Source organism: Gorilla gorilla, chromosome 19 (assembly GCF_029281585.2).
Source record: "Gorilla gorilla gorilla isolate KB3781 chromosome 19, NHGRI_mGorGor1-v2.1_pri, whole genome shotgun sequence".
Taxonomy (NCBI): Eukaryota; Metazoa; Chordata; class Mammalia; order Primates; family Hominidae; genus Gorilla; species Gorilla gorilla.
In genome coordinates, this window is record NC_073243.2 from 26,186,824 (window position 1) to 26,209,885 (window position 23,062).

Consider the following 23,062-nt stretch of genomic DNA (forward strand, 5'->3'; position numbering starts at 1 on the left):
TGGGTTGGTTCCAAGTCTTTGCTATTGTGAATAGTGCCGCAATAAACATACGTGTGCATGTGTCTTTATAGCAGCATGATTTATAGTCCTTTGGGTATATACCCAGTAATGGGATGGCTGGGTCAAATGGTATTTCTAGTTCTAGATCCCTGAGGAATTGCCACACTGACTTCCACAATGGTCGAACTAGTTTACAGTCCCACCAACAGTGTAAAAGTGTTCCTATTTCTCCACATCCTCTCCAGCACCTGTTGTTTCCTGACTTTTTAATGATTGCCATTCTAACTTGTGTGAGATGGTATCTCATTGTGGTTTTGGTTTGCATTTCTCTGATGGCTGGTGATGGTGAGCATTTTTTCATGTGTTTTCTTGGCTGCATAAATGTCTTCTTTTTTTTTTAATGTTTAGTTATTGTGTTCGGAAGTTTTTTTTTTATTATACTTTAAGTTTTAGGGTACATGTGCACATTGTGCAGGTTAGTTACATATGTATACATGTGCCATGCTGGTGCACTGCACCCACTAACTCGTCATCTAGCATTAGGTATATCTCCCAATGCTATCCCTCCCCCCTCCCCCCACCCCACCACAGTCCCCAGAGTGTGATATTCCCCTTCTTGTGTCCATGTGATCTCATTGTTCAATTCCCACCTATGAGTGAGAATATGCAGTGTTTGGTTTTTTGTTCTTGCGATAGTTTACTGAGAATGATGGTTTCCAATTTCATCCATGTCCCTACAAAGGACATGAACTCATCATTTTTTATGGCTGCATAGTATTCCATGGTGTATATGTGCCACATACTGCCCAAGGTAATTTACAGATTCAATGCCATCCCCATCAAGCTACCAATGACTTTCTTCACAGAATTGGAAAAAACTACTTTAAAGTTCATATGGAACCAAAAAAGAGCCCGCATCACCAAGTCAATCCTAAGACAAAAGAACAAAGCTGGAGGCATCACACTACCTGACTTCAAACTATACTACAAGGCTACAGTAACCAAAACAGCATGGTACTGGTACCAAAACAGAGATATAGATCAATGGAACAGAACAGAGCCCTCAGAAATAACGCCGCATACCTACAACTATCTGATCTTTGACAAACCTGAGAAAAACAAGCAATGGTGAAAGGATTCCCTATTTAATAAATGGTGCTGGGAAAACTGGCTAGCCATATGTAGAAAGCTGAAACTGGATCCCTTCCTTACACCTTATACAAAAATCAATTCAAGATGGATTAAAGATTTAAACGTTAGACCTAAAACCATAAAAACCCTAGAAGAAAACCTAGGCATTACATTCAGGACATAGGCGTGGGCAAGGACTTCATGTCCAAAACACCAAAAGCAATGGCAACAAAAGACAAAATTGACAAATGGGATCTCATTAAACTAAAGAGCTTCTGCACAGCAAAAGAAACTACCATCAGAGTGAACAGGCAACCTACAAAATGGGAGAAAATTTTCGCAACCTACTCATCTGACAAAGGGCTAATATCCAGAATCTGCAATGAACTCAAACAAATTTACAAGAAAAAAACAAACAACCCCATCAAAAAGTGGGCGAAGGACATGAACAGACACTTCTCAAAAGAAGACATTTATGCAGCCAAAAAACACATGAAAAAATGCTCATCATCACTGGCCATCAGAGAAATGCAAATCAAAACCACTATGAGATATCATCTCACACCAGTTAGAATGGCAATCATTAAAAAGTCAGGAAACAACAGGTGCTGGAGAAGATGTGGAGAAATAGGAACACTTTTACACTGTTGGTGGGACTGTAAACTAGTTCAACCATTGTGGAAGTCAGTGTGGCGATTCCTCAGGGATCTAGAACTAGAAATACCATTTGACCCAGCCATCCCGTTACTGGGTATATACCCAAAGGACTATAGATCATGCTGCTATAAAGACACATGCACACGTATGTTTATTGCGGCATTATTCACAATAGCAAAGACTTGGAACCAACCCAAATGTCCAACAATGATAGACTGGATTAAGAAAATGTCTTCTTTTGAGAAGTGTCTGTTCATGTCCTTTGCCCACTTTTTGATGGGGTTGTTTGTTTTTTTCTTGTAAATTTGTTTGAGTTCATTGTAGATTCTGGATATTAGCCCTTTGTCAGATGAGTAGGTTGCGAAAATTTTCTCCCATTTTGTGGGTTGCCTGTTCACTCTGATGGTAGTTTCTTTTGCTGTGCAGAAGCTCTTTAGTTTAATTAGATCCCATTTGTCAATTTTGGCTTTGTTGCCATTGCTTTTGGTGTTTTAGAATGATTGTATATCTAGAAAACCCCATTGTCTCAGCCCAAAATCTCCTTAAGCTGATAAGCAACTTCAGCAAAGTCTCAGGATACAAAATCAATGTACAAAAATCACAAGCATTCTTATACACCAATAACAGACAAACAGAGAGCCAAATCATGAGTGAACTCCCATTCACAATTGCTTCAAAGAGAATAAAATACCTAGGAATCCAACTTACAAGGGACGTGAAGGACCTCTTCAAGGAGAACTACAAACCACTGCTCAATGAAATAAAAGAGGATACAAACAAATGGAAGAACATTCCATGCTCATGGGTAGGAAGAATCAATATGATGAAAATGGCCATACTGCCCAAGGTAATTTATAGATTCAATGCCATCCCCATCAAGCTATCAATGACTCTCTTCACAGAATTGGAAAAAACTACTTTAAAGTAGTCAATCCTAAGCCAAAAGAACAAAGCTGGAAGCATCATGCTACCTGACTTCAAACTATACTACAAGGCTACAGTAACCAAAACAGCATGGTACTGGTACCAAAACAGAGATATAGATCAATGGAACAGAACAGAGTCCTCAGAAATAATGCCACATATCTACAACTATCTGATCTTTGACAAACTTGAGAAAAACAAGCAATGGGGAAAGGATTACCTATTTAATAAATGGTGCTGGGAAAACTGGCTAGCCATATGTAGAAAGCTGAAACTGTATCCCTTCCTTACACCTTATACAAAAATTAATTCAAGATGGATTAAAGACTTAAACTTTAGACCTAAAACCATAAAAAGCCTAGAAGAAAACCTAGGCATTACCATTCAGGACATAGGCATGGGCAAGGACTTCAAATACTTTAATTTCTAAAAGTTCTTTCCTTGTTCTTGGACAATTCTTTTGTGTGGAATGTTGTTCCTTTTGCAATTCGCGGTCCAGGCAGGTGAAATATCTCCTTTCATTCTACTAAAGACACTGATACAGATCCAGATAAAGATGTAGATCTTTCCTTTGCTCCTGGAGTCATTTCTGCATAACCCGGGTCCCTTATTTATACTAGTTTGGTTTTCTCTCTGTCGATTAGAGGACATTTCAAGTGTCTGGTTATCATTTGCTGGCCATTTTCTTTCCTGTGGCAAAATATACAGCATACAAAATTTATCATTTGAATCATTTTTGAGTAGACAGTTCAGTGGTGATAAGTACATTCACATTGTTGTGTAATCATCACTGCCATGCATCTCCAGAAATTTTTCATCATCTCATACTGAAACTCAGTACCCATTAAACTCTAACTCCCCATTCCCCCCTCCCCGCAGTCCCTGGTAAGCATGATTCCTCTTTCTCGAAGAATTTAACTATTTGAAGTACCTCATGTAAGTGGAATCATCCAATAGTTATCCTTTTTGTGTCTGGCTTATTTCACTTAGGAAAATGTTTTTAAGGATCACCCATGCTGTAGCAAGTATCAGAAATTCATTCTTTTACAAGGCTGAATAATATTCCATCGTATGTCTGGACCATAAGTTGTTTATCCATTCATCCATTGATGGGCATGGGTTGCTTCCACCTTTCAATTATTGTGAATAATATTGTAATGAAAATGGGTGTACAAAGATCAGTTCAAGTCCCTGATTTCAATTCTTTTGGTTTACATTTTTTTTTTGGAAATGGGGTCTCTCTGTTGCCCAGGCTAGAGTGCAGGGGCTCTTCACAGGCATGATCATAGTGCGCCATAGCTTCAAACTCCTGGGTTCAAACGATCCTTCTGCCTGAGCCTCCTGAGTAGCTGGGACAACAGGCATGTGCCACTGCTCTTGGCTCTTTCAGTTTACTTTTTAAAGTGAGACGATAAAAATTTATGAGAGGCCGTGTGTGTGCATGTGCACAGATTGTCAGGGAGCTCACAGTTGGTGAGTGGGTTTTCAAATAAACCATTCATTAGAGGATCCCAGGAAGAGAATATCTATTTCAAAGTCCTATTCATTAGACTCATGCTTTCTCCTCTATATTCAGCAGAGATAGCTGAATGTTTACAGTATACAGCACAGCACCCAGGGGAGTGCCTGGAACTTGCTGAATGAATGGTATGTGGGTGTCATTCTTTCTCAACTTTCTCATAGAATTTCCCCATATTCTGATATTTCACTGATAGTTTTAGTTGCAATTTGGGAAGTCAGGAATGGGATGGGGAGCAGGGAGCAGTCAAGTTATACATTTGTGCTCAATCTGCCTTGATACTTAGAAATTCCTTTGACACATTGCCTTTAGCTGGCCCTGGGAGCAGAGACCACATTTTATATGCACAAGCTACTTAGACAACTGTGTGGTTATTCCTGGAGTAAGTAAATGATAACGGAGCTGCCTACAGGACATGAGGTGGGTGTGAGGGATGGGGAACTGAGAGGGAAGAGGCCTCAGGGAGGCTGGGCTTCTTGCTTGGGGGTCTCTCCTCCTCTTGTCTCCTGTTTTTAGATGCTCTGGTCCGACCCTTTCATGGGGCAAGCTCCCTAGTACTGTAGGTTTCATGTGGAAAAGTTAATGATTTATTGTGATGGTAGTTGAAAAGTAAGGCTAACCTCGGCCGGGCATGGTGGCTCATGCTTGTAATCCCAGCACTTTGGGAGGGTGAGATGGGTGGATCACCTGGGGTCAGGAGTTCAAGATCAGCCTGGCCAACATGGTGAAACCCTGTCTCCACTAAAAATACAAAAATTAGCCAGGTGGGTGGTGCACGCCTGTAATCCCAGCTACTTGGAAGGCTGAGTCAGGAGAATCGCTTGAACCTGGGAGGCAGAGGTTGCAGTGAGCCAAGATCGCAGCATTGCACTCCCGCCTGGGCAACACAGCCAGACTCCATTCCAAGAAAAAAAAAAAAAAAGTAAGGCTAACCTCCATGTGAGGTTTTCTCACAGACAGAGCCATGGTGCCATTATTATCTCCATTCCAGAGTTTGAACAAAGCACAAGGATAAAGTCAGGAGGGAAAAATGAAGTCTGAGCAGCTGGTGTTTGCTTCAGCCTCTTCCGGAGCCGCTTCTGAGCCATCAGGGAATAGGAAGGAGCTATTGCCGTTCCCTGCACGGCCCCAGTGCGAGCCTGGGCTGTGACGCACAGATATGGAGGGATATTGTCGCTGGCTTCTAAGTGATATTCTTCTTCCTTCTAATCTCCCTATTCTGCTACTGGGAAATTTATGTAAAATCAACGCATAGCTACTTAAGTTTTGCTCCCATTGATGTTATTGTTATTTGTTTATTTACTCCACACATTCCTAGATGGATTATGTAAGATTTGACAGTTTCTCTCTTGAAGTCTTGCACTTTTATCTGCAGAATGCCATCTGCCATCATTAGAGAGCCGTGGATGTGGATGTGTCTCAGGAATTAGGTGATGTCCTGTGAACTAGATTTGCATAAGCTTCTGAAGCCTCTGCTAACGAGTGTAAGATGGTTACCAGGGCCTGCTATTATGGAGAGTGATTATTACACATGCGGAAGTCTCAAGCTGGGCGCGGTGGCTCACACCTGTAATCCCAGCACTTTGGGAGGCTGAGGCAGGCAGATCACCTGAGGTCGGGAGTTCGAGACCAGCCTGACCAACATGGAGAAACCTCATCTCAACTAAAAATAAAAAAATAGCCAGGCATGGTGGTGCATGCCTTTAATCCCAACTACTCAGGAGGCTGAGGCAGAATTGCTTGAACCTGGGAGGCAGGGGTTGTGGTGAGCCAAGATCATGGCATTGTATTACAGCCTAGGCAATAAGAGCGAAACTCCGTTCCAAAAACAAAACAAAACAACAACAACAACAAAAAGCATGCAGAAGTCTCATTCTGTCTTAACATGTGACAGAATTGAAACCAACTGTGCAAACATGCAGAAAAACGTTTGCCTCCTTTATGTTTTGTAACCAACTAGAAATCTGACATTTCTTCAAGGAAAGTCCCTCCTGCCCCACCTTTTATATAATTCTTGACAAGAGTTTTTTAAACATTTTCTTTTTATTTTTTATGGAGATAAAATTTACCAACAGTCAATACACAGATCTGAACATTGCATTTGAATTTACCAACAGTCAATGCACACATCTGAAACTTTGATGCTTTTAACAGATGTATCCATTCATGTAGTCAACCAACACCCATCAAGACACAGAACAGTTCTTTGCCCCAGCAAGTTCCTTGTGCCCCATTCCAGTCAATCACCATGCCTTGCAAGCAATCACCACCTGCTTTTTATCACCCTGTTCCTGGACAGAGCAAGTTGCTACTGTCCAATAATGAGATGCAGACAGACTGGGAAAGAAGGGAGTTGATTTCTGCAACTGGTGACAGGGAGAAGTTCAGAGTAACTCACCAGACCAACTCAAAGTTGAAGGTTTTATTCTAGTGCTTATATACATTTAAAGTTTTATGCCTATGTGTGGAAATGCACCTACCAGTAGAAGTGTTTCATTCCATCTATATCTAATCTTTAACTAGGGTCTAGGGTTTGGAAAGCTTTCTCTAGAACCTTGGAAGATTTTTAAATCTTAAATGGGCCCTGCAACGAAGTGTATGTGTAAGAATGCTATTCTTACTTGATCAGACTTTAGGGTCTGAGAAACCCCAGGTGGGGTCTTAATGGGGTTGTTTTTACATTCCAGGCCTTGTACTCAGGTACCAGTTTCTCCAGGTCTTTAATGTCTAACTTATACACTCATAAGAATTACAGTAAAGGGTTAGTGGAAACTGTCTGTTCTGGCTGCTCATGGAAACCTGGCCTGCCACAACCCTAGAGATTCGTGTTGCTGCCTGACCCTAGAGATTCGTGTCACCGGTTCTAAACTTCACGTAAATGCAATTGTCCATTGTCATCAGGCACTGTGCATTTCTTTTCTTTTTTCTTTTTTTTTTTTTTTTTTGAGACAGAGTCTGGCTCTGTTGCCCAGGCTGGAGTGCAATGGCGCAATCTCGGCTCACTGCAAGCTCCGCCTCCCAGGTTCACGCCATTCTCCTGCCTCAGCCTCCCGAGTAGCTGGGACTACAGGTGACTGCCACCACGCCCAGTTAGCTTTTTTGTATTTTTAGTAGAGACGGGTTTTCACCATGTTAGCCAGGATGGTCTCGATCTGCTGACCTCATGATCAACCCATCTCAGCCTCCCAAGGTGCTGAGATTACAGGTGTGAGCCACCGCGCCTGGGCCAGGCACCGTGCATTTCTTTGTGTCTGGCTTCTTTTCTCATCCATGTAATTGTATGCTAGTAGTTTGTTCTTTTTATTCCTTAGTAGTATCATACAATACTTTCAATTTCATAATATTTTTTATACATTTCCCTGTTGATGGACCTTTAGGTTGTTTCCAGTTCGGGGTTCTCATGAGTGGAGCTGATAAAACACTTATACAAGTGTGTTTGTGGATATGTGTTTTCACTTGCCTTGGGTAAATATTTACAAGCTAAATAGCTGTGTCATAGGGTAAATGTAAGTTCACAATTCTTGTCACATTTATTTCTAATTGTTTTATCATTCTTTTTGTCATTGTAAATAGGATTTCCAACCCCTTCCATTTTCTAAATGTTTTTTTTCTGGTTTATAAGACAGAGAATGATTTTTAAAATATTTGGTGATTAGAGTCTTTGTTAGTTGCTTTTATTGGTTCTTTTTTTATTGTCTTTTTATTTTTGAAATCCAAGTATTACCTGAATAGTCTCATCATAAAGGATTCAAACATTGAAAAGATGTAAGAAAGTCAAATATAAATGCAACCCTTCCCCTTCACTCCACTCCTACTTTACCCCTGGAGATACTGAATAGTAACAATACAATGGGTTGCTTTCAGATTTTTTTTAAAGCACTTCAATGTGTGGTTTTGTAGGATATAAACAGCGCAGGGTACCACACCTAGACATCGTAGATTTGTGTAGTTATCATGACAATTTTTTGGCAGAAGGCAGTAAAATGCCTTGATCTAACAAAGTCAGAATATCACTATAATTTTATGATAGCTTGAAGTAAACTATCTTGAGGAAGGGATACCTTTTTGTAATTTGTGCAAAGGTTTTATGTGACCCTTACATTTAATGTTTATAATACATTTAATACATATACAAATACATGTCTTTTACACAAGTAGACACATAAATCTTTTAAAAATAAGTAGAATCATGCAATATTTATTGCCCTATGACTTTGTTTTCTTTCAATTATCAATATACTTTAAACATCTTTACATGTCAATACATATTGATTTAGCTCAATTTTTTAAATTGTTGCATGTAGTTCATAATATCCATGCATTTATTTAACTTGGACTGTTAGATTGTTTTCAAGTTTTCACTATTTTGAAGATTCTTTTTTTATTTGTTTTTTGTTTTTGTTTTTGTTTTTTTGAGATGGAGTCTCACTCTGTCGCCCAGGCTGGAGTGCAGTGGCACGATCTCGGCTCACTGCAAGCTCCGCCTCCCAGGTTCACGCCATTCTCCTGCCTCAGCCTCCCCAGCAGCTGGGACTAAAGGCGCACGCTGCCATGCCCAGCTGATTTTTGTAGTTTTAGTAGAGACGGGGTTTCACTGTGTTAACTAGGATGGTCTCGATCTCCTGACCTTGTGATCCACCCGCCTTGGCCTCCCAAAGTGCTGGGATTACAGGCGTGAGCCACCGCACCCAGCCGAAGATTCTTAAGTGTACGTATTTGTACACACACGTAAGTATGTATTTAGTGGTGATTTCTACATGTCCTGCTTTAGTTGCTGTGGAAGCAGCTGTGACCAAGGGAGACACAGTGCCTGCTCTCATGTGGCTTACATTCTAATGGAGGGGCACAGACTGTGAATAAGGAAACATTTAAACAAGATCATATTTATTGAATTAAATGTTTAGTAGAAAATAGATAAACTCCTATGCTAGAAAATTACTACTTTTGGCTGGGCACAGTGGCTCACACCTTTAATCCTAGCACTTTGGGAGGCTGAGGCAGGCAGATCACCTGAGGTCGGGAGTTTGAGACCAGCCTGGCCAACCCTGTCTCTACTAAAAATACAAAAATTAGCCAGGCAAGTTGGCACATGCCTGTAATCCCAGTTACATGGGAGGCTGAGGCAGGAGAATTGCTTGAACCCAGGAGGTGGAGGTTGCAGTGAGCCGAGATTGCGCCACTGCACTCCAGCCCGACAGAGTGCAATTCTGTCTCAAAAAAAAAGAAAAAAGAAAAAAGAAAATGACTACTTTCAATTGCGGGTTTAAGGAAGTGTTTTAGCTAAAATCGGAGGGATAAGAAAGAACTGACTGGTAGAGACCCTGAGTCTCTGAACTAGACCAATGATGGGGATTTCTTTAAAAAATTGAAACACCTTTTTAACTTTTCCCAGGCATTTTCATAGGGTGAAGACAAGGGGTACCAGGATGTGAAGCTGAGGAAGGATTTTCAGAGTCCACTTCCATCTACTATTAAGATGAACCCCAATTCTCCGTTTTGGCAGTTGTTTATTGATCAATCTTAGGTTTAAGAATTGCGGGGTTCTACCTTTTCTCATTCTTCGTGGGAATCTGAGTTGAACAATTAATGTTGTTCAATTATGGTTAAATGTTGAACAATTAGTCTTAATCGTGGTTTTATTAAGATTTGAGCAACATTGCCTTCCACGGTATACTCTCTAACAAGTACCTATTGTACAAGTGTCCTGTTTTTCCAATTAAGGACAGAACAATGGGAATGATTAAATTTTTAAATAGAAGTTGAGTAGGTTAATGTAATTGCCTGGTGGGTTCTTCTTGCCTACTGCACAGATAGAGTCAATTCACTGAGTTAGTGGTATTGCATTAAAGAAAGAGTTTAATTAATGCAAGGCTACTCGGGCAGAAGGTGAGAGTTTATTACTCAAATCATCTCCCTGAGAACTCACAGGCTAGGGTTTTTATGGGCAATTTGGCAGGCAGGGGCTAGGGAATGGGTGCCCCTGATTGGTTGGGGGAGAAATCATAAGGGTGTGGAAAATGGTCCTCGTGCACTGAGCCTCTGGCTGGGGAGCCATGAGTTATGGGTCTTGGTGGAGTCAGTAGGTTGCCAGAATGCAGAAGTCTAAAAAATATCTCAAAAGACCACTCTTAGGTTCTATAATAGTGATGTTATCTGTAGGAGCAATTGGGGAAGTTACAAATCTTGTGATCTCTGTCACAGTAAATGACTATAGAAAGGTAAGCTATGCCTACATTTCAGCAGAATGCAGGCCCCTCCCATAATCCTATTCTTGTTGCCTTTCATTAGTCTTATAAAGGCAAGTTTCAATCCCTGAATAAGAAAGGGGTCAGTTTTAGGGAGGGGCTACTATCACCCTTGCCTCAAAGTTAAGCTATGAACAAAATTCATCCCATAGTTAGCTTGTCCTACTCCAAGAAATGAATGAGGGTGGCCAGCCTGTGAGGCTAGAAGCAAAATGGAATCAGCCATGCTAGACTTCTCTCACTGTCATCATCTTTGCAAAGGCAGTTTCATTAAGACAAAGTATATCTAAATATAAGCCCACCCCACTACTACACTTTGTACCTCCTGGTATTGTTTAGAATGACTTTTCCCCGGTCTTCCCTTTTTTCAGGGCCAATGTATTCTTCAATAAATAAATGTGCCTTGATTTCAACACATAAGAATGAATGATTGAAGCGTCAAAGTTCTAAGCCATGGAGCATGGCTGTAAAAACTTTACTCCAAATACTTTTAAAAGCAGATACTATTTAATAACCATGTAGGTTATTTAAAAAGTTGAAGTGAAGCACTCATAAAATGTCTAATTTTGAGAATTGTAAATTCTCGTGTTCTTTGCCAAAGAAAGCATTTGTAAAATGTAATTGTCAAAGAGGTTGCTACATTATTTTTTGGAAGACTTAACAACTTAGCAAAATACATGAAAAGGCAACTTAGCCATCCCTTGAAAGACTTGGCAGGACTTTACCAGGTAATGAAGCGTGTCCTGTGTGTAGGGATTGGGGTTGAAGAGATATTCGGGGGAAGGACAGAGAGTTAAAAGGTGGAAAAGTCACTCCAAGCAGATGGAGAAGCAGGGACCGAAGTGTGGAGGTGGAGGGAACACATCACATGTAGAAAGACAGCTACAGTTTGATGGGAAGTAGGATGGGTAGATTGTCAACACCATTAGATCGGGAGCTTTGTTTATCTAATTCAGGGGGTTGGCTAACTATTGCCTACTGGCCAAAAGTTTTTATAAATAAAGGTGTATCAGAGCAAGGTCATGCCCTTTTTGATTACATATTGTCTGTGATTGCTTTTGAACTACAATGGCAGAGTGGCGCAGAAACCACCACTGCTGCCGCGGAAACAGCATGGCTAACGAAGCCCAAAATATTTACTATCTGGCCCTTTCTAGATGAAGTTGTTGACTTCTGATCTAACTCTGCCATGTCCCCTGGTATGGAGATTCCAGTGTATTGCCTGGCATGTGGTAGGTGCTCAATATACCGGTGATTCATATTGAATTGAAGCATTCGCTGGTATTCAGATAATGAAGGGGCCTATTGTGGTTCTTTTTGTTAAGAAGGTGGAGCTTTATCTTAATGGTAAAGCATTTTGAGCCATGTATTCATGCACGCGTTCATTTATTCATTCTCATTCTTTGAGACTCACCTCTAGCCTGAATTGGCCTCCCTCTACTCTGTCTCTCTAGCAAACTGGGCAAAACATTCACCAGACTGTTTTCCCATGGGCCGGTTCCTCCCCTAGACTGTGAACTACTTGAAGGAAAAGGGTATTTCCTATGTCTCTGTATTCGCCAGGCATGACACAATGCCTGCAACCTTGGGGGACCTTGATAAATATTCTTTGAATGAATGAAACAAACATTTGTCAGGCACTATTTTGAATGAATAAAAAAATCCAGAGATAATGCTGATTGGAGGAGACACTTGTGTTCATAAGAATTATGTGAAAGTGCTTTATAATCTAAACAGAACTACACAAATGGAAAATTCTTTTATTGTTTAGAAACTCTTTCTACTTCTATGTATCTTAAGTGTGTAAGCTCCTTCAAGAATTAATGACAACAAAACAGATGGAGTTTGGGGCCAGACAGATCTCAGTGCAAATTCTAGCTTTTCTTCAATTTCTAATAATGAGCAACTTGGTTTGCACTAGCCTATACCAGGATCACTTTTTTAAAAAAATATATTTTTAAGGCCAGGTGCAGTGGCTCACGCCTATAATCCCAGCACTTTGGGAGGCCAGGCCGGGGGCGGGGTGGGGGCAGACACGAGGTCAGGAATTCGAGACCAGTCTGCCCAACATGGTGAAACCCCATCTCTACTAAAAATACAAAAAGTAGCTGGGTGTGGTGGCGGGTGCCCGTAATCCCAGCTACTCGGGAGGCTGAGGTAGGAGAATTGCTTGAAACTGGAAGGCAGAGGTTGCAGTGAGCCCAGATTGTGCCACTACACTCCAGCCTGGGCAACAAGAGCAAAACTCTGTCTCAAAAAAAAAAAAAAAAAAAAAAAAAAAAAAAAAATATATATATATATATATATATATGTATATATTTTTTAAATTTCAATAGCTTTTGGGGTACAAATGGTGCCTGAATGAGTTGTACACTGGTGAAGTCTAAGATTTAGTCTGCCGGCCACTTGAGTAGTGTACATTGTACCCAATATGTAGTTTTTATTCCTTACCTGCCTTCCAAGTCTCCGAAGTCCATTATTCCACTCACTCTGTATGCCTTTGCCAACCCATAGTTTAGCTCAAGAGGCTCACCTTTTTAATAATGCAAATGCAAATGAAAACTTTTATTGAGTCCCATGGAAGAATGTTCATCCCTACTATTTGGATAACCCACATTTTTAAACAGAAGAATATCCCTGAGAAAAGAAGCTCTGCTTTTAGCCACTGAGTGTCTTTGGGAAGCAATAACGCAAAGGGTTGTTTTAGAAAATATTTTGTCTCACGGATTTCTTTAGTGTTCAAAGTGAGTTTACATGCACTATCTCATTCAATCACCAAAATACACAGTGAAATATTATTAAATATATTACCCCAGTTAAACAGAGCTACCTAGCAATTTCATTTGTAAGTATACACCCCAAATAATTTAAAACAGATATTTAAAAAAAAAACTCGTACATGGATGTTGACAAAAACACTACTCATCATAGTCAACAGAAGGAGAAAGGACAAAAGGGTGGAAAATGCAGAATCTTTGATTCCCGGGTGGGCATATGGCCATCCACGGTATGGAACTCCAGGTGTGTTGTGCTCAGTTACTAAAGAAAACATTAGCAGTGAAATTTAAAGATGAATTCAACTCCTGGGGAGCTGGTTCACTGGATATATAAGGAAATGCAAACCAACAAGGAAAAAGTGAAATATTTAAACCCTTGGTTATCGTTATCTGTAGTAGCTAACACGAAAGTGAAAGAGTGCTGGGTTGGGCCTTGAGGCTGATGTGGGTCTGTCTGAGCTCATGTCACTAGCCTCAAAGCTACCCACAAAGGGGGAAAGTTATGCCCAGGGCAAGAGATCCGTGAGTACCAAGAAGGTAGTCAACACAGGGGAGGGCAAAACCAAGTAACTATGGAAACCAGAGGGGATAGTGTGAAGGAATTGTTCCATTTAGTAGATTGGTATCATCAGCTCACAGTGGAACCTTTACTGAAGTGGGTAGTGAGAATAACATGTCTGAGATGTGTGTCTTTGCTTTTAAATGCTGCAGACTAAAAAAATGTTTGGGTTGATTCAGGCCCCACAGCTCACTATTGAATAATCACAGATATGTGATTTAGACACACAGGTGGGTATTCCCGAGGGAACAGCCAGCCTGATGGGCTGGATAAAAGGCCTGTAAGGTCTGTTTACCCTGAGAAGGCAGACTGCTCAACTCCACCCACAAATGCCAAGTGGACACCCCAGGTAAGGCAGCTGGTGTGTTTTGTATCCAAGCCATGTAGGACTGGCAAATTTATAATGACAGGGATATTCACCCACTGAATGTGCCCATTCTCCAGGTCATAGTAAATGCTGTGGTTAAGGGGACCCCTTTTGCTTCGGCACCTCATTACAGCCGCAAAACCAAAAGACAGTCCAGGAAGCCTTACCTAAATTTGCTGTCTCAATTTCCCATTTGCTAACTTCAATGTCCAAAACACTGATGGAGTGAAACTCAAAGGAAAAAGGAAAGGAGAGAGTCAATGGAAATTTTGAAAATAATTATTAAGAAATGCAGTGAGTAAAATGAAAATTAATGGGTTAAAACAAAGTCTTAATACAATGCTACAGAAGGTTGAGTGGACCAAAGTTAGCCCCTGCTAGTTCCCCAATACTAAAGGGCCTCAAACTGGTTTTCTATATTTACCCCAGAGTGGAGGGAAAAAAAATCAGAAGGCGAAAATTCCAAAGAAAAAGTCGGCCAACATTGCTGGAGCAATACTGAGGCAGGTTAATCAAGATAAAGAGGGAGAAAGGGCCTGGATCCCTTGGCTCAACTGCCTGCTGGCAACGCAAAGCCTTTTTCTCAAGACAGGGTTAAATGGTCTTGAAGAAAGTTGGTCTTGGAGAAGAAAAGTTTCTGGGACTAGAAAATAAAATGGAAAGGTTAATACGTTTATGAAGGTTAGAATATTTAAACAGGCTTTATGTAAAGTACTTGTGTCTTCTTCACCTAAATGTTTTTATGAAAAACATTCTGATGGGGCACTTTGGGAAGAGAGGAATATTTTGGGACTTTGGGAAGAGAGGAATTCATACAGGTATTATAAGCACAGTCTAATGGTGAGTGTTTGGCTTGGCTTCTGGCCTTGAGGGAATCCAAAATTTCTTACAAAAGTTTCAGAAAAGCCAACTTAAAAGGAGCCCATGACTGATCACTATTTTTGTGACACTTTATGCAAATAATCAGGCAAAGTAGAATAAAACTAAAATTTATTTTGCAAATAAATCTGTCCTACTATGATTTATCCTTGGCAGAAATGAGGAGACTGGAGAGAGAAAAATTTAGATTCTGGCCCTGGCCATTGTTTTCAAGTTTTTATTATTTGCCTACAGTTTGGGCTGATCCTGAATTGTTTTCTGGCTGCAACAAGTCTCTAAAGAAGAACCAGGTTTACTTTTTTTTCACAATGCTTTTAGTTGCCTTCTTAATGGAATGGCCTCTTTTTTTGTTGTTCTGGCTTACAGATTCTCTTTTCATTGTAATCCTGTGTGCATTATATTTCTACTGAGGACTAAACTCTGATTTTTATCTAGCCCAAATTCCTACCTAAGGGGTCTAGGGAGTCGTGCCCTACAAAACATAAATTCTCATCAGATGGGTTTTATTTGACCCTATATATAGTGACTTACTTTTCTTTTCTTTCTTTCTTTCTTTTTTTTTTTTTTTTTTTGGAGAGAGTCTCACTGTTGTCACCCAGGCTGGAGTGCAGTGGTGTGATCTGGGCTCACTGCAACCTCCACCTCCAGGGTTCAACCGATTCTCCTGCCTCAGCCTCCCGAATAGCTGGGATTACAGGCATCTGCCACCACACCTGGCTAATATTTGTATTTTTAGTGCAGACGGGGTTTTACCATGTTGGCCAGGCTGGTCTCAAACTCCTGACCTCAAGTGATCCGCCTGTCTTGGCCTCCCAAAGTGCTGGGATTACAGGTGTGAACCACCATGCTCAGCCATGACTTACTTTTCAATCTCACCCTGGCACGACATTATGAGACAAGGAAAAAATATTTAACCCCAAACTATATTTCCTTGCCGTACCTTTGCCCTGCAAAGTCTTTTGTGAGAACAATCCACATTCTATAGAGAATCTCCTTTCCCCTTTGTTTTCTTTTCTTCCTTTGTAGATCCAGGAGATAATAACTAAGAGCCAGGCACCCTTTTAGGTCTAATAAGAAATATTTTACAACCTGCTCTCTCTCTGAAGTCGGCTATCTGAGGATTCCTCTGCGTAATAAAACCTGGTCTCCACAGTCCTTTATCGTAACCTGAACATTCCTTTCCATTAATCCTAGGTCTTCAGAAAAACTCAACCAATTGTCAAACAGAAAATGTTTAAATTTACCTGTAGCCTGGAAGCCCCCCCGCTCTGAGTTGTCCCGCCTTCCTAAAACCAAACCGATATATTTCTTAAATGTATTTGATTGATGTCTCATGCCTCCCTAAAATATATAAAACCAAGTTTTACCCCCACCACCTTGGACACGTGTTCTCAGGATCTCCTGAGGGCTGTGTCACAGGCCATGGTCACTCATTACTTGGCTGAGAATAAATCTCTGAAAATATTTTACAGAGTTTTACTCTTTTTGTCGACACTACAATTTAAATTACTAATGTTATGTATCTCATTGTTTTACTTCTGAGAAAAAAAAAAGTCACTGTATTCTGAAGACTAGAGCTGATTAAACAGCCTGTGAATCTCCCTGATTTGGAATCCCACTGGGCCTGATCTGTTTTTCATTGGCAAAGCACAGCTGCTAAAGCTATACCACATCAAGCATCCTCCCTAAAGGCTGAGGGAACATCGTGGAAGAGAGGGGAATGTGAGATTCTAAGAACCATATTGTGGATGGAGTGTGTAGGTCAGAACAACGTGGGTGCCAATCAGCCATGTTGGCTTCTGATTAACCCCTGTTCTGAGAATGTCTGTAAGATTTCTAGTTTTTCCATTGTTCCTTGTGTAACAGCAAGTACTTATCATAAATCCTGCCCTTAGGTCCAACAACCTTGAGATTATAGTACTTCAAGTGTTCTACACATCCTTCTGAATCACCCTTTCTTTATGGTATATAAGCCCTGGCTCTGGGGGGTAACGACACAAGGATCTACCATCTTACCTTGCCGCTTCCTGAGACACAGTCATGGTTTCTGTTTGTAAGTCCCTATTAAATGTTCCTGAGAGACTGGATTTGTCAGCCTCTTTCTTTGGTCTTTCAGCTTCCTTGGACTTTGGGAGTAGGTTTGCCCAGACCTGCCCATGTTGGAACAGTACGAATAAACAAAATGTTCACAGTTGCCACTGAAATTACACCACCTGCGATGAAAGAAAGCTGGGTGGGCATTCACTCAACAATGGCCATCCATTGCTCAGCATTATCTGTCCTAATGGCGTTTTTGTTTGTTTTTTTTGAGATGGAATCTCGCTCTGGCTCCCAGGCTGGAGTGCAATGGTGTGATCTTGGCTCACTGCAACCTCCGCCTCCTGGGTTCAAGTGATTCTGCTGCTTCAGCCTTCTGAGTAGCTGAGATTACAGGTGCCCACCACCACGCCCAGCTACTTTTTGTGTTTTTAGTAGAGATGGGGTTTCACCATGTTGGCCAGGCTGGTCTTGAACTCCTGACCTCAAGTGATCCGCTTGCCTCGACCTCCCAAAGTGCTGGGATTACAAGAGCGAGCCACTGCACCTGGCTTTGTTCTAATTGCTTTTGCTGCCCATTATCCCCACCTCAAATCTTTTGTTAACATTTGCTCAGCCATTCTAGATTTTTGCCCCCAACACTCTTGACTCTTGGAACCTTGTGGGATGCTAAATAACTGGGGAAAGGCAGCAAAAAGGCAGATTGCTCACGTGAAACATGCAAGGGTTTATCATCAAGTTTCACCTTCGGCTCTAATCCAAAGCATATATCTCTTATTGATTCTGTGGATTTTCCAGTTTTCCTTCCATTTGAACCTCTGTGCTTGTGAAGGGGTCCTCAAGGGCTGGACTCAGCATGATAAAGGCTGGAGTTAGGACTTATCTGCAAGTGACCATCCTACATTTGAAGGTCAAGAGGTAAGAGGCAGGGGCTCACCTGGAGGAAAGAGGCAGGGGCTCAGAGAAGGCTTCTTCTTTGTGCTTGTGCTCTTTGCTCCCTCTCCAATATGGGATGGGTCCCACCTAAGTCTCCTGTGTGTACCATTTTCATCATTCTCCCTCATACTTACACTTAGTAGAAGAGGAATCTTCCTGCAGCAAAATTCTTACTCCCCAAGAGGAGATTCAGTGGGGAAGATGCATTAATAACTCTACAAATCTCGAGACTGGACTCACTGTTATTATGGGAGAAGATCTGAATATGTCCTCTTATATCCAGATGAACTAGAACCATCTCATGGGACAAGATAATGAGCTTAGAGAGTTTTACAGGAGGAAAAACATGAGCTTGTTTTAGTATTATAGAGTAATGCAGAGACCAAAGCTGAGAGACTCTATGTGAACCTGTCCAAATCAGTCTTAACCCTTAGTTCACACTCAATAATACTGGCCCTTTCATTTATTTATTTCTTAATAGATTTACTGATTTTCTCAATGCTAAGCAGATGGAAGCTGCATCTGCTCAGGGGAAACATTCCATAGGTTAATTTATTTCCTCCTGACTCAGAAAGAGGGAATTCCTGGAACTGCTGAAGAATTTTGCACACTCTAGTTTCCCTGCTACAGAAGGCCAAACATCCACTGAGTCCTTTCTGAAGGTGACTTCTTTGCTCTTTCCCCAAATGTCTAAGCCACACAGGCTCCTGCACTCCTCTCAGGTTTCTAAGTGAGGGGTAAGCTGTTCTGAGCACAGCCCAGGCACCCCACACAGCACATGAAAATTTGATGTGTGCAATAAAGCCTGTCTTGCTTAATGCATTCAGCCCTTTTGTCCGTGGGAGCTAATATCCTTTTGGGAAATACTGTGATTTCAGCTGAAATGTCGGGGAAGGGGAGGGCGGAGAGGGAATGTGGGACTCTGCCATACAACCCCTTACTCCAACCACTTAATAACTTGGCTAAAAGCCACGATCGATATAGAGCTGTCAGCTGGGCTCCAGCCCTCCCAGCCTTCCCAATCAATCAACAAGATTTAGTGAGCCACCAGTTGGAATCTATGTCATATAAAAAGTGTGGTTTCCTAGACCAGTCCTAGAGAGACTGATTAATTCCTCCTGGGCACTTGCATTGGTTTCCATTTGGAGAACAGTAGCCTATTGATGGAGGCCCAGCTGTTAGACCTTCCCAAGTGTACCTAGGACAAGTAGGCCTTTTTATATGATCCACTCATTTCTGCATTTTTTCTCACTAAACAACTCTTCCATCAGTTAATAGTCTATTTTTTTAAATGGAGTTGTGGTTGAGGAAAGGGAAAGATTGCAGTCTTACTAATGTGCCAAGCTTTTTACATTCATTTTTGAACTTATTCTTCCATGAGGTATGCTATAATTTTTACTTAAGAGATAGTTGTAACTATGACTCATTTTTTTCATATGAGGAGACGGTGGCAAGGCTGCCCTTCCCTCAAGAGGAGCCAAGAGTGAACCCCGAGCAGTGGGCCTAAGACCTCAGCTCCCAGAAAACCTATCCAGCCTTGATAAGGATCAGGAAGGAGTCTCTGGAGTTTGGAATGAGACTGAGCTTCTCCAGCCTCCTCACCTCCAACGACAGAGTCCAGAGTCAGTTCTAGACACGCACCCTTCTCTGCGCTTCAATGCTTTCAGCCCTACTACTAATTGCCCTGAGTCCTTCATAACAAATCTCATTTTCCCCTGTATCTCTGTTCAATTCCACTACACACAAGGCTCCAGATTCCTAGGTTACCATGTTTCTTAGCCCATTAACTCCCCAGATGCACTCCATATTCTCATGCATTTCCTATCTGTCCTCATCTCATGGAAACCATCCACGGTGACATCAGGAATTCTTGGTCCATCATTAGCCAAATTCTGTGTCTTCAACCTTTCCTCTGGATGGACCTTTTTTCTTCTTGTTGTAACGGGGACCTGGCTTTCATTGAGGGCAGTTTTCTCTGCCACTCTCTAAGTGATGGCTTGCTTCTCTCCCATCCCTTTTCCTTATACCTCAGAGTCTCCTGGTTTCTCATTTCTTCTTTCAGACCAGGCTTTCTCCCACCTTCATTCAAATCCCCATTGAATTCTCATGTTATCAGGCTACGTCAGACCCTACCTTCCAGTACTACTTCTCTTGACCAAGCACTCAGATCTCACATTTCTTGACAGTTTTGCATCCTTGAAGGCCATCTCACTGTCTCCAACACCACTCTCATCTTAATTCTTGAAGATTTCACAAACCCTTGGATAATTTTCTCTGTTCTTGAATTCCTCTCCCCCCTTGAAGTTATATTCTACCCTAGCTTGGCCATTCACTCCTGTGGTCTTATCCTAGAACTCTTCATGATCAATAATTGCAACTTCTCATAATGTCTATTTTATGCAACTCTTTTTGACCAGTACCTCCTATGTTTTAACTCATTGCATCTAGTAACTACTCTAACAATTTTCCAACCTCGCAGGGACAGTCCATCCACTGATCTGATCATTCCCCTGCCCACTGCATCGTGATGTTATGGCTTCCCTCCTCATGCAGTTTAAAGTCCATGGCTGACTATTATTTTTATTTCCTTGTATGTGCCTTCAACTTCCTTGCATGTCTCACACTGTTTTATTCTCCCTGCTCCATGCCTGCACCCATGCAGCTGAATAAGGCTTGAAAACAAACAAAAAAATAAACCTAAGATGATTCTTTTGTTGGCTCATGACTACAAACATAATGTTGGGAGCAGTAATATATTTCCTAGTTCATCCATTCTCCTCTCTCAAATAACTAGTTGATATCTTCTCCTCTCACCTCAGAAATCCCCTAGGCTTCCTCACACACCCGCACTATTGGCTGATGACTTACTTCCTGTATCACTGGGAAAATGAAGCAATCTGAAGAGGGCTTCCTCAAATTCCCACCACCAAATCCATCCACTTACGGCATCTGCACCGTATGCTTTACCTTCTGGACCATTTTTCTAGATGAACTGTCTGTGTTCCCATAGTAAGCCAATCTTGTTTTTATACTTTCATTCTATCCGTTCTCCTCTACTCTGTGACATCACACTGGCGATTCTCCCTGCTGTCTTTTACAGTGTCAGTTTCTCTCCCTCTCCAGTAACACACTGTTACTTGTTCCATCTTACAGAAAAAAACTTTCTATCGGCCCCACTTCCTCACCAGCTACTGCCTACTGTCTCTGCTCCTTTTTGGATTTAGCAATAGCCTGGACAAAGTCACTTTGATGGAGTGATTGAGGCAAAAAACAAATTGGAGCAGGTTTAAGAGAGAAGGGGATTGGGAGGCCGAGGTGGGTGGATCACAAGGTCAGGAGTTCAAGACCAGCCTAGCCAACATGGTGAAACCCCACCTCTACTAAAAATACAAAAATTAGCCGAGCGTGGTGGTGTGTGTCTGTAGTCTCAGCTCCTTGGGAGGCTGAGGCAGGAGAATCGCTTGAACTCGAGAGGCGGAGGTTGCAGTGAGTCAAGATCATGCCACTGCACTCCAGCCTGGGCAAAGAGTGAAACTCCATCTCACAAAAAAAAAAAAAAAAAAAAAAAGGAAAGAGAGAAGGGGAGAAGAGGAATTGGAAGCAATTATACCAGCAGTTTAGTTATCTTAAATTTAGTGAGTTAAAGTCACAGGAAAAGAACCTGGGAATAGTAGGTTTACATTTATATGATGCTCATCAGAAGCCAGGCATGTTCACAGGACTGGAATACAGATGGAGGTAGAGAGATGCAGAACTCTGCTCTTTCTCTCAAAGAGCTCTGGCCTGGGACAGAGACAGGGATGAACAGAATGGGTTGGGCAGGCTGGGGACTTGACTGCATGCTAACAACCAGACAGAGGTCTTTGCCCTACCTTTGTCTGCCCTAGACTTCAACTTGTAGACACTCACAACTTTGCTTTCTCAGGTGTCCACACTGTTTCTTTCTTAACCTCACCTGAGCTGCACATCTTCCAGACAGACCAGGCTCACCTAAGAGCAGACTTGATCCTGTGCTGAGATAGAGCATGCTACTTCACCCAGCCCTCGAGGCTCCAGGGCTGGAATCATATAGTGGGATTGGCCTTTCTTCTTTCCTGTGCTCTCAAGGGAGACCAACTGGGCCTGCCCTCCAGGTTTTGTCTCTTGAACTCCTGGAATATTTTTCTCCCCTCTAAGGGAGAAGAGCAGCGGCGGTTCTATCTATCCCTGCAGGTCTCAACCCTGCTCTTGCCATAACATGGATGCCCACGGATGGATCCTCCCTTTAACAGCCCCCTTCCTTTCTTTCTCCAGAAAACATGTTGGAATGCAATTGACCAAGAGTAGGATGATTCTAAGGATGACTTTGGTGCTGCTTTGATTCAGCTTAAAAGTAAATTACTTGCAAATATTGACATTTTAACCACCACTAATAACTTATGACTAGCATTCTCCTCACAAGGAATAAGCCCACTCCCGGTAGTTGAGACTAAAGGGCTCTCAAGTTCAGCTAAAGTACAAGCAGGGTTCCCACAGGTCACCCAAATGGGCAAAAGGCCTGGGTGGGAACTGTAACTAGCCTGCAGGGGGCCAAAGTCTACTTTCCTCCAGTTCATTGCCAGTGTTGACTGCCCAGATATGACCCATCTTCTGAGTTTTCCACGAAAGCTGGAAATCTAGATTTTCAGGGAAATCTGCTTTATAAATGTTGATGACTAATTAAAAATCTTCAAAAATGCTGGGCATGACAAACAAAATACAACTGTAATCTGAGTTTGGCCTATGGGCAGATATCCGGCCTACTCTGCTCTCTGACCTCTGGGTCTGGGCATTCCCAAGATGGCTTCATCGCAGCCCTTCCAGCTCTGTGTGTCTACCTGAGATCCCACCCAGCTTCTCAGGTCAGTATTTCAGCACCATACCCTTATATCAAGTTTCTTCCTTGCTGTCTGGGGTGACTGGGAGAGGAGGGGCTCCTGCATCCCAGAGGTGGAGAGAAGTGAAGAGAGAGAAAAGTTGGTCTTTTTGTTTGTTTTGGGTTGGAGGAAGGAG

At 41.8% G+C, this 23,062-nt stretch overlaps 1 long non-coding RNA gene across 1 annotated transcript; it reads right to left on the bottom strand.

Moving 5' to 3' along the window:
- Nucleotides 1–3,114: 3,114 nt before the first annotated feature.
- Nucleotides 3,115–17,261, bottom strand: LOC134757534 (uncharacterized). Its single transcript, XR_010131661.1, has 3 exons — nucleotides 17,075–17,261; nucleotides 14,347–14,410; nucleotides 3,115–3,402 (listed from the first exon to the last, which is right to left on the bottom strand). It is a non-coding gene; the product is annotated as an uncharacterized lncRNA (long non-coding RNA).
- Between the last annotated feature and the right edge of the window lie 5,801 nt (nucleotides 17,262–23,062).